This window comes from Nyctereutes procyonoides, unplaced genomic scaffold (genome assembly GCF_905146905.1).
Source record: "Nyctereutes procyonoides isolate TBG_1078 unplaced genomic scaffold, NYPRO_anot_genome, whole genome shotgun sequence".
NCBI classification, from domain to species: domain Eukaryota; kingdom Metazoa; phylum Chordata; class Mammalia; order Carnivora; family Canidae; genus Nyctereutes; species Nyctereutes procyonoides.
The window spans coordinates 70,464,821-70,482,459 of NW_026575052.1; the positions used below are offsets into that span (position 1 = coordinate 70,464,821).

The 17,639-nt window shown below is 36.6% G+C and overlaps 1 pseudogene; it reads right to left on the bottom strand.

Moving 5' to 3' along the window:
* Positions 1-16,105: 16,105 nt before the first annotated feature.
* On the bottom strand, positions 16,106-16,529 carry LOC129513949 (ubiquitin-60S ribosomal protein L40-like; annotated as a pseudogene).
* Between the last annotated feature and the right edge of the window lie 1,110 nt (positions 16,530-17,639).

Here is a 17,639-nt window from a genome sequence, read left to right on the forward strand (position 1 = left end):
TTGGAAAAACAGGAGAAAGGTAAGACCAGAGGGGCTTGAAGTAGAGAAGAAAAGTCTAAATCATTCAATTAAAGTTATATCTTTCATTCCTTGGGTTGGGAAAACTTTGTTGGAACCTCACTGGGACATTCTGTGCCCTAGATCAGAGTTTGTTTGTTTGTTTGTTTGTTTGTTTTTAAGATTTTATTTATTTATTCATGATAGACACAGAGAGAGAGGCAGAGACACAGGCAGAGGGAGAAGCAGGCTCCATGCAGGGAGTCTGACGTGGGACTCGATCCTGGGACTCCAGGATCACGCCCTGGGCCGAAGGCAGGTGCTTAAACCTCAGGGCCACCCAGGCTGCCCTAGATCAGAGTTTGTTAAACTAGATCCAAAAAGGTATAGTTACTGAAATACCCACCTGATAATTTATTCTCACTTGTAAGCATAGTAGTCATATATCAGATCAGAGTTTGTTAAACTAGATCCAAAAAGGTATAGTTACTGAAATAATCCACCTGATAAATTATTCTCACTTATAAGCATAGTAGTCATATATCTTAGACTTTTCTGGGACAATTCCAGTATACATTTTTTTTTCTTTTCTACAAAGCCAGCGCATTCAATGTTTAACCAAGTGTGGTTTAATATTATTCAATTTAGAGATTGGAAAACATCTACTGCTGGATCGTGTGTTCTGATTTTAAGTTTATAAAATAAGGTCACCATGAGCCCTGAAAAAATATTCTGCTATGTTTACAATATTTATGAATCTAAGATAATTTAGCTTAGATTCACAAAATCATTGGAATGTAAAAACACTTGTAAGGTAATGTAATCTATCCTTCTCTTTCAGGTAAGCAGTCACACCTGAATCATCTGAGACTAAGGAGAATTTATTCTTCCTAAAGACGGTCAGAAAAGCAGATCAACAAACCTCTTATGTTATACCCTCCTCTGAATGCATAGTCCTGTTCTGGATGAGAAAAAAAAGTAAAATTCTAGACATCTTCATCCTGTGCCTGTCGCGAAGGCTGTTTGACTCAATGTCTAACTGGGGAGTGTCTAAATTCTGTTTTTTTTTTCCCTAAAATTCCAAAATCAGCAAAAATGACTATGTATCTACTATCAAATTTGTCACACTATGAAAAGACCACGCTCGTGTCCCTCTGCTATCATTTCTCCTACCTCTTACTGGTCCCCTCACTGCTATATAACCCACAGCCCCTCTTGAATCTCCATATCGATTAAATAAACTCCCTGACATTGTTAACTTGGTGAACTCTTCATCTCCTTCCTTAACTGAAATGTGTTGCTACTCTGAGGGACACTGCTTCTCCACGAGCCCTATTTCTGAGGTCTTGATAACTTCTCTCATTTATTTTTTTAACTTCTCTCACTTATTAATTACATGTGGATTAAAGCCTTGTTTTCTATCCCAAGTCTTGCCATATTGTTTACTTTTAATATAGATGCTCCTCAGCACCTCAACTCCAGTAACTTTCACTAATCCTTTTCACCCTTATATCACCATGGCCGCACTATGGATCTTGTGGTTATCTATAAGCATGCCTCTGAAGTCTTCAACTCTCATCTTCTAGTTTTTGCTCTAACTTAGTCTTCTAGGTCTTTCAGGACCTCAAATTATTATCTGAAGCACTCCCTCACCAGCTTAATTCAATTCTCTTGTATCCCAGGTCTTTTGCAGGAGCTGCTTGGGGCTACATTCCTAGATTCCTACTCCAATACACTTTCTTCCATTTCATACCCAGATGAATACCAAACCCTAGTGTAACTGCAGATGGGAGTCATTTAAAGCCAGTGCTGTCATCAGTCTTGCCACCAGGAAGTCCCATTATTTATATATCACTTGGTCAGTCCCAAGTGATATTTCAAACCAACACTACTTTCATCTTCATATCTTCCAAGCATTCTGCTCATCTTTCATTCCCTGCAGTTCAGTAGACAAACTGGTCTCTTGCTACTTGGGAACAAATGAATCTGTATAACTTGCCTTAAATTTTCCTTCCCTTCCCCTTGCCTCTGTAAATGGTAGCTTTTCTCACAACCACACTGGCCCCATTTCCTCTCATCCCAGGCTGTGAGGTGTTGTAGTCCATGGCCAAGCTCTCTACCCATGCCAGTGAGCTTATTTTTTCATGCCAACTTTAGGTCCCTGAGCCATCAGCCATTCAGTTCTTCTTTTACCTAGAGGACAAAGCCATACTTCCTATCATGGCTTATTCTACCTTCATCACTTCTTACTCTCATCCATTCCTTTATGATCTAGAACTACACTGACCAACATGGTACCCACTAGCCACACGTGGCTATATAAATGTAAATGAATCAAAATTAAATTAATTAAAATCCAGTTACTTAGTTATACTAGCCATTTTTCAAGCACCTAGTAACCACATGGGACTACTGTTATCATGGTTAACAAGTGGTTACTGCATTGGAGTAAAATATTTCCATCACTGAAGAAAGTTCTCTTGGACAGCACTGCACTGCTCACTTTTACTGAAAATTTTGCACTTTTTTTGAAAGGGCCAAGGTTTCTCATATCTCTGGACCTTTGCACACACACAGAAATACAACAAGCATTTCTATGAGACAGCACTCACTCTAACATCCAACGCATATTATCATGTGGAGATCTACTTCCACAAGCAATTTTGGTGTTGTTGCAAATAAGCATGGAAGTTCTTAACACCAACCTTTGGGTGGTGGTGAGTGTACTTTTAAGGCACCCGTGTGTTTTTCTGTTTGGGTAAAAGTAAAGACTAAGAAAATGTACAAATGGGGAGATGGAACATTATACTGTGAGAAGGGCTTTTAGATCCCATTGCGACAGTCTTTCCAAATCTCCACACATAATCACAAATTAAACTGTCATTATAGATAAAGCGATCATCCTACCTTCAAGCTTATTACAGCTTCTCCCTAGAAAATCTTCTTCAACACTTTTAAAAAAGAACCTACAATAAACTCCCTAATTATCTTTGCTGAAACTTTGTTTTTAGTGCATCCAAATGATTAAATTGTCATGCAGTAGAAAGAACACTTGGACATTCAACTGCAACGCTATTTTAGGAAAATTTCAAGAGAAGTTGCAGAGACAAACAGGAAACAAGTAATTTTTTTCAATTCTGTATCCCCCTAAGTCAGGTCTTGGCTGCATGACTTCATTCTTCATTTAAAGTGGAATCCTAAATTTACCAGTAAATAAAAATCAAGAATAGCAACATTAAAGTGTAAGTATGAAGCCAATTTCCTAAACCAAATATCAAGTTTGTGGTAATTATTTATCACTTTGAGTATACTTCATAAATACCAAACTGGAATAAGAAGCAGGAGACTAGCTAGCTGTGAGACTGGGCAATTAGCTGCAGCTCTTGGGCCTCAGACTCATGTATGAAGTAAGAGAATCAGAGAGGATTCTAAGTTCCTTTTCTACTCTAAAAGCAATGGTATAAATAAATAAATAAATAAATAAATAAATAAATAAATAAATGCAAGCAAAGATATTGGGCCTGGGTGGCTCAGTTGGCTAAGCATCTCCCTTTGGCTCAGGTTATGATCTTGGGGTCTTGGGATTGAGCCCCACATGGGGCTCCCTGCTCAGTGGGTTGTCTGCTTCTTCCTCTCCCTTTAGCCCTCCCCTTCACTTGTGCTGTCTCTCTCCCTCTCAAATAAATAAATAAAATATTTAATAAAATAAAATAAAAGCCATGGTATTATTGGATTGCAGGTGGAGAAAGGCATTCTTTAACATAATAATTTCTCAAATTTTTGTAAAGAACACTATAAATCCAGCTTCCAGTTCTTCTCCCACAATAACCACCACTTAATTCTTTGTACTGAGAAATTCCAGTCTCCATCACCTAAAATTAGAGAAATAAATATGAGTGCAATGTAGCTACAAGAGCAGTTTATGGAGATGGGAAGGGAAGGAGTGTAGATGGCAAGAAAAGAGAATTCACAAGCTAGTGTGACCTCATTAATATCATGGACATTGCCATCTGTCTTCAAATAAGATGAGTTTGCCTTTAGCAGTGCATAGCACTTCTCTCCTTCACCTTGCTTATTGTTAGTATAGACCCACGTTTCTAGCATGAAGTACTCTTTTAAAAATATTACAATTATATAAACATATAAACATTATCTGTAAATATAGTTTCAAAAACACTTAGTTGTTTCAGTGCCTTTGCTGAGACTATAGGCTCCATACACAGGAAACTGTAGACTCAGGAGTTTCATCTTGGATGTTTGAGGCAAGAAGGTTTGACACTGCTTTGGTTTACTATTTTTCAGCATTATGGTGATAAATGAATGGAGAAAAGGACACACACCAAGGTGGAAGAAAGAGTATATTTTTCTTCTGCAGTATGAAACTTTTAATTATTTTAAATGTGTGATTTAGTCAGCTTGGAACCAGTCCACCTCAAAGTAAAATAAAAAGAAATGAAAATTGATGATAGAATGGTTCAGTGACTAAAAAACTTAAAGTTATCACAAATAGAGTATAAAGACCTCTCCAATTCAAGCAGTTGCAACTTCTGGTATGTGTGTGTGTGGGGGGGTATGTGTCAGTGTGTGTGTGGGGGGGTGGTATTCAGTTAAAATATCATTATGCAGATTACTTTTATTGTCTTTAAAGACAAAAATAAAGGCTATTTTAAATGTGCCTTACAGATACATTAATTCTTTAGAAAGCATTCTATGTCACACATTTATTTAAGGAACAATTGTACACAAACTACATTTACCAACACTACATGCTCCAATTCCTTCCTCTCCAAACAAAAACGGAGAAGCCTGTTTTGCTTTGCTTAGAAATGATTCTGAATTAACACTCAACAGCAAGTCCAACTTTCCAAATGCATTGGTGAATCCATAAGTTTAGGTGGTCTCTATATTTTGCAAACTTTTGTAAAGAGTCCAAGATCCAAGGAAGAAAAGATGAAATTTCTACTTTTAAAAATCATCACATAGGTGCATAGATATAAAAAGTCACAACGTATAAGCTACTAAATATCCATTCTATTGCATTGATTAAATAAATTATAATGCAGACCAGCTGTGGAACACTGTACCACTCACTGCCAAAAAGAATAAGATGAATAAGATGATCTGTGAAGGATAAATTAATAAATATACTATTAAATTTTTTAAAATGCATACTAATACTCCTTTTAATAAAAATACTAACAAATTATTATGGTCTAGTATATATATACATACATATGTGTATATATATGTGTGCATAAAATACAAAGTTGATACTAATGGTTATCACTGGAAGAGGGGTATGAGAATAAAATAGAATCTCACTTCTCATATATTTTTGTATGGTATCAGTTTTAAATGACCATATATTATTTTTATAATCAGAATAAATATTAAAGTTTTTTTAAGATTTATTTATTTATTTTAGGGAGAGAGAGCATGAGCAAGGGGGGCTGAGGGAGAGGGAGAGAGAATCTCAAACAGACTTCATATTGAGCTTTGAGCCCAAAGTGGGGCTTGATCTCATGACTCTGAGATATGACTTGAATGGAAACCAATTATTGGTCACCCAACCAACTGTGCCACCCAGGCACCTCTAAATAGTAGAGTTTTTAAAGAAACTTCATTAGAGACATTTTTTTTAAGCAGGCTCCACCCTACGTTGGAGTCCAACATAGGGCTTGAACTCATCACCATGAGTTCAAGACCTGAGCTGAAATCAAGAATGATTGCTTCACCAACTGTGCTACTCTGGTGCTGCTGCTGCATTAGAGATTTTTTTGAGGCAAACATTGCAGCCTGAACCTTTCCATCTGATTCCTTCCTTCTACTTTTCCACTGGGGGGAGGCAGCTATATAGAAGAAAAACTCCAGGACTCTGATATAAACCAGAGTACGATGCCAGCATCTGTGCAAGGACTAAGAACTTCTCAGAGAAGAATGGTCAGTGAAAGCAGGGAGGGATATAGTGAGACAAAATCACTACTAACCCATCGGTGTCTATTGCCCTGGAGTCAGGTAAGTAAGAGGCACTGCCCTAACCTTTCCATAAGCTTCTTAACATGGGGTAGGACAAATCCAAGACAAGTTGAAGTTGAGTCCTGAACTTCAGTCTCAAGTTGGAACTCACAGGGGAAAAGTTTCAAATCAAAGTTTAATTTAAGACATTTTAACTTATCAAACTAAATATAGTGAAGGAGTACTATGTATTCGCAAGATATACATGTAGAGCAGGAAAAGCTGCAGTAGCTATTACTCATTAAGGAGAAGGTTTCTATCAAAGTTGAATTTGGAATGCCAGGGATAGTATATGAACAAAAGTGAAGGTTCTTACCTGCATCTTTTTTGGTCCCTAAGACAATGATAACAAAATCAAAAGCAGATCAGTTTTTATGTCTTTCCTCATCCTACTGCCTTGATCTGAAAGGAGGAGCTGGGGCAGCCAGGGAGTTCAGAGAAAAAGCCCTGGAAGTACTATTTACTACTCATACAGAAGTGTTTAAATATTCTTACATCTGGTATGGTCATACCTCTGAGTGCCAGCTGACTATTCAATCTGTGAGTGGGCAGTCAGCAAGTGAAGTTTATGAATTGTTCCTTATAACCTGCTTGGGTCTAGCCTCATATATAACTCAGAAAATAATCGAATTCTGGATATGGATTTTCTTTCTCTGTCCAAGTGCTTTTGCTACAAATCATCATCCATGATCTTACTGCATGTGATTTTCATTGTCATAGTATTTCACATGATATTCCTTCTGACTAAGGAATTTATTTTATATATGTATTTTTAAGTGTGACAATGGACTTATTTTTCCAAGATTTATGGATCTTAACTCTGTATCCCAACACTTTATACAATGGTGAGATGGTCCATTGAAAACTCATTTATGCCTCAGCTAAAAGATAACTTCCTGTAATATTGGGTACAGTCTTATAATATGCTGCAGATTCCCCTGTCAATAAAATATGAGGGTCAGAGAATCAAGAGGGTCAAGTGTGAGTGGTTCCTCTTTCTATTATAAAACTCACTTGCAAAATGTTTACCTCTCTTTGCCATGATTTTGAGCTCTGCTGGCCTAAATTTCTTATTTCCCAATGGATATATATTTCCACCTATATGACACGACAATGATTTCACTGAACTAAAAGATGAGTTAGCCAGCTGGCCACCTTTGGATGCTTTTGTTACTGAACAAGAACAAAGATAAAGAAGGGATTTGCTGCTCTAGCTTGAGTGATTGACCTTGTTTATCAAGCACAAATAGATACTGGTACATATTAAGGGCAGGAAGGAGTATTTATAACCCAGAGAATCCCCTGGGGATGTCCCCTAATACTTCTATATCCAATACTAAAGATTAATGGAGGACCACAGGAGCACAACATGGACAAAACTCAGGCACTTATGGAAGGAAGTCTTAGAGTCACCCCACTAAGATATAGAACATTGAGCGGATGACTGAAGGCAAATTGACCCATAAGATTGGTAGTGGACAAAGAAATAAATACCAGTTATGTTTTTCTGGCCTGTTACAGGACTGGAGGACATTCAGGGATATACCTATTTTTCCTGCTTGCTTTATTAAGTGTGTATTTGTATGTATTAACCAATTTTCTATTTTCTCTTCTCCTTTTCACTTCTACATCTATGAGGTGATGGTTAACTCTAATTTAGTTTTGAGGTTACTGGATACCAAGATAGATATGTGATTGAACTAGAAAAGGACTGAACGTCTTCAGGGGTAGATAGAGCATTTAATGAGATTTGTGCCTTTTCTTTGGGAAGAGAGTGTGTTTTACTGGTATGGGGCAGATTTGCATGTTAGATAAGAGTAAGTTGTTGCTATTGTGAATGCCTGGAAGGCTCCATATGCATAAAAACTTGTTTATGGATATTGGGTAGGCAAAGATTTACTCTGTGATAGATTGGCTTGACTCTCTTAACTCCTAGTTCATCCTTTTTCCTTATTTGGAAGTATTAGAAAGCTAACTACATTCCTCGGATTCTCTTACTGCTAGGATTCTGGGTATAAATTTGGTTCTGCCAATGGAATTTCATGAGCTTTTTTAAAGGCAGAAGGAGTTCTGCCATTTTTCTGCAACAGTGTGGACAGACATGCACACAGTTAAGGGTAAGTGAGTTACAAACTTCATCATGCCTGTCTAGTCACTGGACAGCAGTGACGGTAGCAGGTGACGGCAGCAATCATCTAATGGTGGGATCACATCAGCAGTGGTCAAAATGGAAGTCAAAGTTCCAGTGGAATATCCTGATTTCCACATCTTTAGCACTTACAATAATTTTATCAAGAACTTATTTCTACATTAAATCCTTTAATGTTTGGAAAACCTAATGTATTTTCTATTGCCTGAGTTAAAGTGCAATTATTATATGACTCTAGATATACACTTGTGCCTGTTCAAAAAGAGGCTTGTAATAAATTCTAACACACAAAAAATCTCTAATATATGTTGCAAAGTCTTTTTTAAAGAGAGTTATGTAATAATTTGTGCCATATTAAACTATTTATTCTAAATATTGCACATGCAACATGCGGTTTGAGTATAAATGGCATACGTCACCATATACTTGAAAGAATATAAACCAGATTCGTAACAGCAATAACTTCTTTGAAAGGAAGTGGCATTGTCAGTGGTAATGAAGGAAGACTAGTTTCATGCATAAAGATTGAATCTTTACAATTAGAATATATTCTTTTATTACTTGATGTTGAAAAAAATAAAATTTTTATTTTTTTAATTTTTAAAAAGATTTTATTTATTTATTTTTGAGAAAGAGAGACAGAGGGAGAGAGAGTGAACATAAGCAGTGGAGAGGGACAGAAGGAGATGGAGAAGCAGACTGCTGAACAGGGAGCCCAGTGTGGGCCCTGATCCCAAGAACTTGGGATCATGATCTGAGCTGAAGGCAGGAGCTTAACTGACTGAGCCCCACTCAAGCATCCCAAGAAATAAAATTTAAAAAATAATAATAATTATGGTTGGAAAGGGTAAAGCAATTATAAACATTGTTCATGGAAAAACGTATAATATTTTAAAATAACCTAGAGTTACTTAGACAGAATGTAAGAGAGGACTAGAGGAGGCACAGCATAAAGCATGCTAACTTACAGCTTTTTGGGGAAGGAGAGAAAGTCAGAGTGGGAAAAGCATATAGACATTATTTTGTTCTTGAGAATGACAGAGAACTTTAATTTAAATATATTTTTAACATAAAGATAACCAGTAATAGAAAAAAATTGGACACGTAGCTTTCAAATCATCAGAGAAAAGAATACACATAATAAAGAGACAATTTTATAAGAGAATGTAAAATACCAAAATTGACTCAAAAGCCCAGCAAATTCATGAAGCATAATAACTAAGAAAGAAACCAAAAAGGTTAGAAAATAATAATAGTGATATGGAAAAGAAAAGACAATAGACCTACATGCTTTATAGACAAGTTCCCTCTATTCCTTGAAGGTTTGATCACATTCTATGTTATCTGTGCATTTATAAAAGACAGAAACACTGGAATGTTCCCCAATAGATTTTATGAGGTTTCCATTGCTCTAAAGTTAAGGGTGTACAAGAATGTAATAGACATGAACAAATGAGCACCAATATATTTTTTAAAATATAGTTGTAAAATCTTATATAGAACATTACCACATTAAATTCAACATTATAGGGACACCTGGGTGGCTCAGTGGTTGAGCATCTGCCTTCAGCTCAGGGTGTGATCCCTGGGTCCTGGAATCAGATCCTGCATCACTTTCCCCACAGGGACCCTGCTTCTCCCTCTGCCTATGTCTCTGCCTCTCTCGGTGTGTCTCTCATGAAAAAACAAATAAAACCTTAAAATAAAAATAAAGTAATAGATCCAACATTATATTAATTCCTTGAATTTTTTCTAAGGATTTATTAGTCACTCAACTTTAGGAAATCTGCTGAGGCAACTCATTACTCAAATGCGTTAAGTGAGAAAAATCATATGAATATTGTCACAAAAAAACTTGATAAAATTCAATACCCAATCCTTAGGGGGAAAAAAATCTTCACAAATTAAGGAATAAGAAGACATTCCCTTAATGTAATAAAGAGTATCTATTAAAAACAAGTAGTAAAACCATAGTTCAGAGTAAAACAGTGGCACCCCCGCTGAGCATATTAAGACAAGCATATCAGCTTTTAAGACTATCTGCTATTTTGTTCTAGAATTACTAGCAATAAGATAAGAAAATAAATAAGGTAAAAATTCATAAAATAAAGAGATAAAACCAAAATTATTTGTAGATATGTGATTTATTACTAAGAAAATACAAGGGAAACAACTGAAAATAGAATAGAATAAAAGGTCAGAAGTCAGCTGAGTGCCAAAGATAAGAATAAACATATAAATCTCGATAGATTTTTTATGTGTCAGCATAAAAAAGAGGGGGGTGGAGAAAAAACTGCATTCACAAATTCACAATAGCAAAAAGCATTATAAAAATGCCTCAGAATGGGATGCCTGAGTGGCTCAGCGATTGAGCATCTGCCTTTGGCTCAGGGCGTAATCCCGGGTCCCCGGGATGTAGTTCCACATCGGGCTCCTTGCATGGAGCCTGCTTCTCCAGCCTCTGCTTGTGTCTCTGCCTCTCTCATGAATGAGTAAATAAAATCTTTTTTAAAAATGCCTAAGAAAAAAAAATAATCAAAGCCTATGCCAAAGAAACAATAATTTCCTGAACAACATAGAATCAAAACACACACACACAAATTGAATTAATGGAAATATATTAGATGTTACTAGATGGGAAAATTCAATCTTGAAAACATTGAGTTCTCTTTCAATTTAATCTATAAATTTATTGTCAGTGCATAATTGTTTCCTGTTTGAAAAATTGTTTTTGAAGTAATCGTGTAGTTACGGAAAACTTATTTTTTCCAAATTATTTGAAGTAAATAGCTTTCCCTGTTTCCTTATCATCTAAGACTCTAATGTGTGTTTCCTACAAACAAGGAGGCTGTACAGAATGGCAATACAATCATTCAAATAAGGAAATTATTTAAAAAAAATTTTTTATTGGAGTTCAATTTGCCAACATTTAGCATAACACTCAGAGCTCATCCCGCCAAATAAGGAAATTATTACTGATGTGGTACTGCCATCTAATTGTTAAACCCCATAATCAAGTTTCATCAGTTGTCTCAATAATCTTTTGCCACAAAAATATCCAGTTCAGAATCATGCATGTCATTTAATTATGTCTCTTAATCTCCTTCACTCTTAACAGTTCCTTCGTATTCCTTTGACTTTCATGACCTTGATACTTTAGAAGACTATAGGCTAGTTGTTTTGTAGAATGTAACTCAATTTGGCCTTCTCTGATGTTTCCTAGTGATTGAATTCAAGTTATGCATCCTTAGCAGGAATGCCATAGATATGAACCAGGGCTTCTTGATTTCCCCACTGGGCTGTCCCCACCTTTGTGGTTGTCCTCCAAGCCGTACTCAGGCTTTGACAACTAATGCAAAGAGACAGTTCTCCATGGTTTCCCTCTTTATCCTAGTTGGGCTCTGATAACCCACTCCAGACTCTGCACCATATGAACATCCTCCATACCTGCTCTGGTTCTGCTATCCTTGGCAGCACTTTATAAATATAATACAATCTCATTTGTAATTCCAAACAAAATATATTTAGAGCTTTAAAAAGTGATGCTAAGATTCTACTTGAAGAACAACTTGAGGGCAGCCCGATGGTTCAGTGGTTTAGCACTGCCTTTAGCCCAGGGTGTGATCCTGGAGACCCAGCATCGAGTCCCACGTCAGGCTCCCTGCATGGAACCTGCTTCTCCCTCTGCCTGTGTCTCTGCCTCTCATGAATAAATAAATAAAATCTTTTTTTAAAAAAGAACAACTGGAAATGAGCAAAGATATATTTGAAAAAGATGGAAAAAACTTACTTTATCATATATTGTAAAACTACAAAAATTTAAACAATTAGATGCTGATTCAGGGATAGACAAATTCATGACAAGAAGAGATTAAAGAAACAGAAGAATATTGTGGTAGTTAAAGTCAGTATAGATAAAGTAAATTAGGTGAACAATGGTGATTTGGAGAAAAGCATTAATTAGCATTCTATATTATGACTTACCCAAAAGTTTAAGTGTAGAAAAATACAATCATAAAGTAGTGCAGTCACTTAAATAGGGCAATTTCATTTCTATAGGTAATCATACAGAGCACTGTCAATTAGAGCCTTAGAGCCTTTACATTCACCCACTAATGTTTGAGTGATGGAACCCAACATTTTCCTCTTGTCAAATGTGTTCTGTCTGCCACTCAAATACAAAAAGGATTGGCTCACTTTCTTATAATTAGAAGTAAGTTTCATTAGCCTTGTAGCCTCACTATTTTTCAACAGTTCGCCTCATCCATCTTTCTCAGCACCTACAAGTTTTGCTCAATTTTGAACTCAGTCCAAGTCCACCTCAGCCTCACCCTGGAGGCTTCTGCTTACCCCAGACTCAATTAATTCCTTGAAATGTGACCCTGAAGAGCTTTTTACACCTTATCAGATAGTAAATTCTACCTGTGAAATATATTGTGATTGCCAGGTCTGCTGTATTTATACACACACGAAAACTACAACCTACTTCAGAGAAAACTGCAATATTTTTAAATGAAATCAGGAAAAAAAAAAGAAAGAATTAGTATTTTATTGTATTCAGAAGATTATATATTCATATGCTTTGTACAAGTCTGACTTCCTGTCATTAGACCTATTTTTTCTCATATTCTCTATGTGCTATTATTTTAGAGGCATTCCTATCTTATTATTCCTTCTTATTCCCTATTTCACTTGCCAGTAAGGCTTCTAAGAATACATCATATTTTACTATGATTTTTCACAAAAGAAAGAATATTACTTTGCTCCACAATAGATTAACTCCCAGACAAATGGATTACCTGTTAATTTTATGTCATCCTTACTGAACTAAAACTCTCAGTGTTGAATTTTACTAATTATATATTATTGTAAAGTAGCTACTTACAAAGTCATTTTAAATAAGCATTTATCCAGAAATCTATTATAATTACCCAACCCCAGAAAAGAGGACAAGAATAGTGTCACACACATGCTGCAAAATGGCTGTCCATGGACCCAAATGGAACATGCCAATATGCTTTGTTAGTTATGCAGAGTGATTTTAAAACCAAATATGATATAGTTTCAACATTTAAAAATTAGGAGAGCTTACAACATTAAATTATGATTTCTGTCTTTTGGGGAAAAAATCAGGAAAGAATGTCTAGCTGTTCTGGACAGTCCCTTCAATAAATGGTGTTGGGAAAACTGGACACACAGAAGAATGGAACTGGACCCCCTGCCCTTGGGCCCATACATACAAATCAATCCAAAAAGACTTGAATGTAAACCTGAAACTATAAACCTTATAAAAGAAAACATAAGGGCTAAACTAGTTGACATTGGTCTTAGCAATACTTTCTAAAAAATTTTTTTTATTTAAATTCAATTTGCCAGGACACCTGGGTGACTCAGCAGTTGAGTGTCTGCCTTCGGCTCACGGCATGATCCCAGGGTCCTGAGATTGAGTCCCTCATCGGGCTCCCCACAGGAAGCCTGCTTCTCCCTCTGCCTCTGTGTGTCTCTCATGAATAAATAAACAAAAATCTCTTTAAAAATTAATAAGTAATAAATTCAATTTGCCCACATATAACACCCAGTACTTATCCCATCAAGTGCCCTCCTCAGTGCTCATCACCCAAGTTACCCCATCTTCCCACCCTCCTCCCCTTCTGCAACCCTTTGTTTCCCAGAGTTAAGAGTCTTTCATGGTTTGTCTCTCTAATTTTTCCCCACTCAGTGTCCCACCTTTCCATTATAATCCCTTTTACAAATTCTTATATTCCGCATATGAATGAAACCATATGATGATTGTTTTTCTCCGACTGACTTATTTCACTCAGCATAATACTCTCCAGTTCAACCCACATCAAAGCAAATGGTAGGTATTCATCCTTTCTTTTGGCTGAGTAATTTTCATACATATGAAATTTCATATATATATATATATATCACATCTTCTTTATCCATTCATCTGTCGAAGGACATCATGGCTCCTTCCACAGTTTGGCTATTGTGGACATTGCTGCTATGAACATTGGGGGCAGGTGTCCTTTTGCTGGATTTGACACCAAAAACAAAGGTAGCAGAAGTAAAATAGACAAGTGGGACTAAATCAAACTATAGAGCTTCTACAACCTCTGGAATGAGACAAAATGTTTACAAGCCACATACCTGATAAAAGGTTAATTTAAAAGCCTAATAACCTAATGAAGAAATGGCAAAGCACCTGACTAGCAAAGACATACAAAATGTCAACAGGTACAAGAGGAGCTCAACACCACTGATCAGGGAAATGCAAATCCAAACCACAATGAGATATCATCCCCTCACAGCAGTTAAAATGTCTATTATCAAGAAGACAAGGGAGAGCAAATGCTGGCGAGGATGTAGAGAAAAGGGAACCCTCATATATTGTTGGTGGGAGTGTAGACTGGTACAATCACTATAGTCAACAGTGTGGATGTTCCTGAAGAAACTGAAAACAAAACTACCATATGATCCAGCACTTCCATTTCTGAGTATATATCCAAAGGAGACAAAATCACTACCTTGAAAAGATTATCTGCACTCTTGTTCACTGCAGCATTATTCACATAGCCAAAGAAAGTATGGAAACAACCTCAGTGTCCATTGGCCTATGAATGGATAAAGAAAATGTGATATTTTAAATATATTTCAGTGAGTAGAATTGCCCTCCATTTTTATCCATGTTCTCACAAATGACAGGATTTCTTTTTTTTTTAAGAACTGAGTAATATTCTATATATACCAGATATAGCATCATTTATATGTGGAATCTAAAAAAAGTCGAACTCATGGAAAGGATTAGGAAAGTAGTTGACAGAGCCTGAGGAATGAGGAAACTAGGAGGAGAGTGGTAAAAGGGAGCCCCCCAAAAACCCACTCTGAATATTTTTGTACATGTCTTTTTGTAGAAATTTCTCCTAATATCCGTTGGATACGCACTTTGCAGTAGAATTACTGGGAATCTGAAAGTAGGTATCTTTTTAGTTGAGTACAGAATTCTATCTTCCAAAGTGTTTGTACCAATTTGCACTCCCACCAGCAATGTATGAGGGTTCCAGTTGGTTCATGTTGTTGCCAAACTGGGTGTTGTCAATCTTTTTAATTTTAACCATTCTAGTGGGTGTGTCGTGGTATCTTGTTGTGGTTTTAATTTTAATTTTCTCCATGACTAATGATGTTGAGCATCTTCTTATATGCTTACCCTCAGTTAGATATGCTCTTTTAGAAAGTGCCTGTGAAAGTCTTTTGCCCATTTTTTAAATAATAGCTTTATTGAGACTTAATGCACATACTATAAATTTCACGGTGTTTAAGGTACAAATCCATTGAGTGTTGGTATCTTACAGAGTTCTACGATGATCAGCATCATCTAATTTCAGAACATTTTTATCACTCCCAAAAGAAACTGTATTCCCATTAGTAGTCACTGCCTACCCACACCCCCAGCCCCTGGCAACCAGTGATTTACATTCAGTCTATAGTCATATTCCAGACACTCATATTTTTTTTAAATCATGCAATGTGTGACACTTTGTGACTAGTTTTGGGGAGGATTTTTTTTTTTACTGAATGTATCTTTAAAGTTCAACCATATTGTACCATGCGTTCATATTTTATTCCTTTTTATTGTTGAAAATATTATCTTGGGCAGCCCTGGTGGCGCAGCGGTTTAGCGCCGCCTGCAGCCCAGGGTGTGATCCTGGAGACCCTGGATCGAGTCCCATAGCAGGCTCTCTCTGTATGATGCCTGCTTCTCCTCTGCCTCTCTCTGTGTGTCTCTATGAATAAATAAATAAAATCTTTAAAAAAAAAAGAAAATATTATCTTATCAGGTTATGCCACATGTTTTTTTCAATGAAAGAGAAACTTTATTAAAGCCCTTTTGGGCCTTGAGCCTCACGCCTCCTGTGGGCAAAAGAAAAGTAGATGGGGGGTTTATTTGACTTTCTTCTTGGGGTGCAAGTTGCCAGTATGGCCTTACTTCTTGTGGCAGTTGACAGTGAGCATGACACTTAGGGCAGATCATCTTGTTGCAGTTGTATCTCTAGGTGAGCTGGCGGAGGGAGGCTGAGGGGTGCTACTCCACAGGCAAAGCCCCAAGTGCAGGGTGGACTCTCTCTGGATATTATAGCCCGAGTGCATGGACATCCTCCAACTGTTTCCTCAAAATAATAATAATAATAATAATAATAATAATAATAATAATAATGTGTTGCTGATTAGGTAAGATGCTCTCCCTGCCTTGGATTTTAGCTTTGAAGTTCTCAGTGGTGTCACTGGTCTGGACCTTGCGGGTGATGGTCTTGCCTGTCAAGGTCTTTCCAAAGATCTGTATCTCTGCGGCTGCTCTACCACCTGGTTGAAGAGAAAGAACATGTTACATTTTTTAAAAATGTAGGGATATTTGGATTGTTTCCTCTTTTTGGCTGTTAATGATACTGCTATGGACATTTGTATACATGTTTTTAAATGAACATATGTTTTCAGTTCTCTTGGATATATACCCAGCAAAAAATTGCTGGGTCCTATGGTAACTATGTGTTTACCATTTTGGGGAACTGCCAAACTTCCAAAGCAACTACACTGTCTTAAATTACCACTAGCAGGGGCACCTAGGTGGCTCTGTCGTTAAACACCTTCCTTCAGCTCAGGTCATGATTCCAAGGTCCTGGGATGGAGCGCCCCCCCACCCACCCACCTCCTGCCCCGCCAAGTACTCCTCCCAAGTCCCCTGCTCAGTGGGCAGTCTGCTACTCCCTCTCCTTCTGCCCCTCTCCCGGTTCCTGCTCTATCTCTCAAATAAATAAATGAAAAAATGTAAAAATGCAAGCAATGAATGGAGTGTCCATTCTTCCTGCGTGCTCATCAGCACTTGTTATTGCCTATTAAAAAAAAAAGGTTAAATAAATAAATAAAATTTTTTTAAAAAGGTATGCTATCCTAGCGAGTTTGAACTGGTATCGCATTGTAATTTTCACTTTTCTTTCCTCATTGACTAATGATTTGAACATCTTCCCATGAGCTTAGTGACCATATGTGTACCTTCTTGATAGAAATGTCTATTTAAATCCTTTGGCCATTTTTAACTTGGATTGTTTTTCTTTTCACTGTTGAGTTATAAAAGATATCTATATGTTAACAGATAATATATGTATTTAGGTATTTATGTATATCTGTATATACATAATACATCAGCATGCCTATACAGGTAGATAAATGATTTGCAAATGTTTTTCTCCTATTCTGTGGTTTGTCTTTTCACTTAACTTGATAGTGACCTTTGACACACAGAAGTTTTTCATTTTTATGTAGTCCGATTTATTCAGTCTTCCTTTTGTCATCTATGCCTTGGTTATTATGTCTAAGAAACTATTGCATAATATAAGATCTTAAAATTTACTCCCAAGTTTTCTGGTAAGAATTTTGAAGTTTTCGTTCTATGATCCATTGTGAGTTAATTTTTGTATAT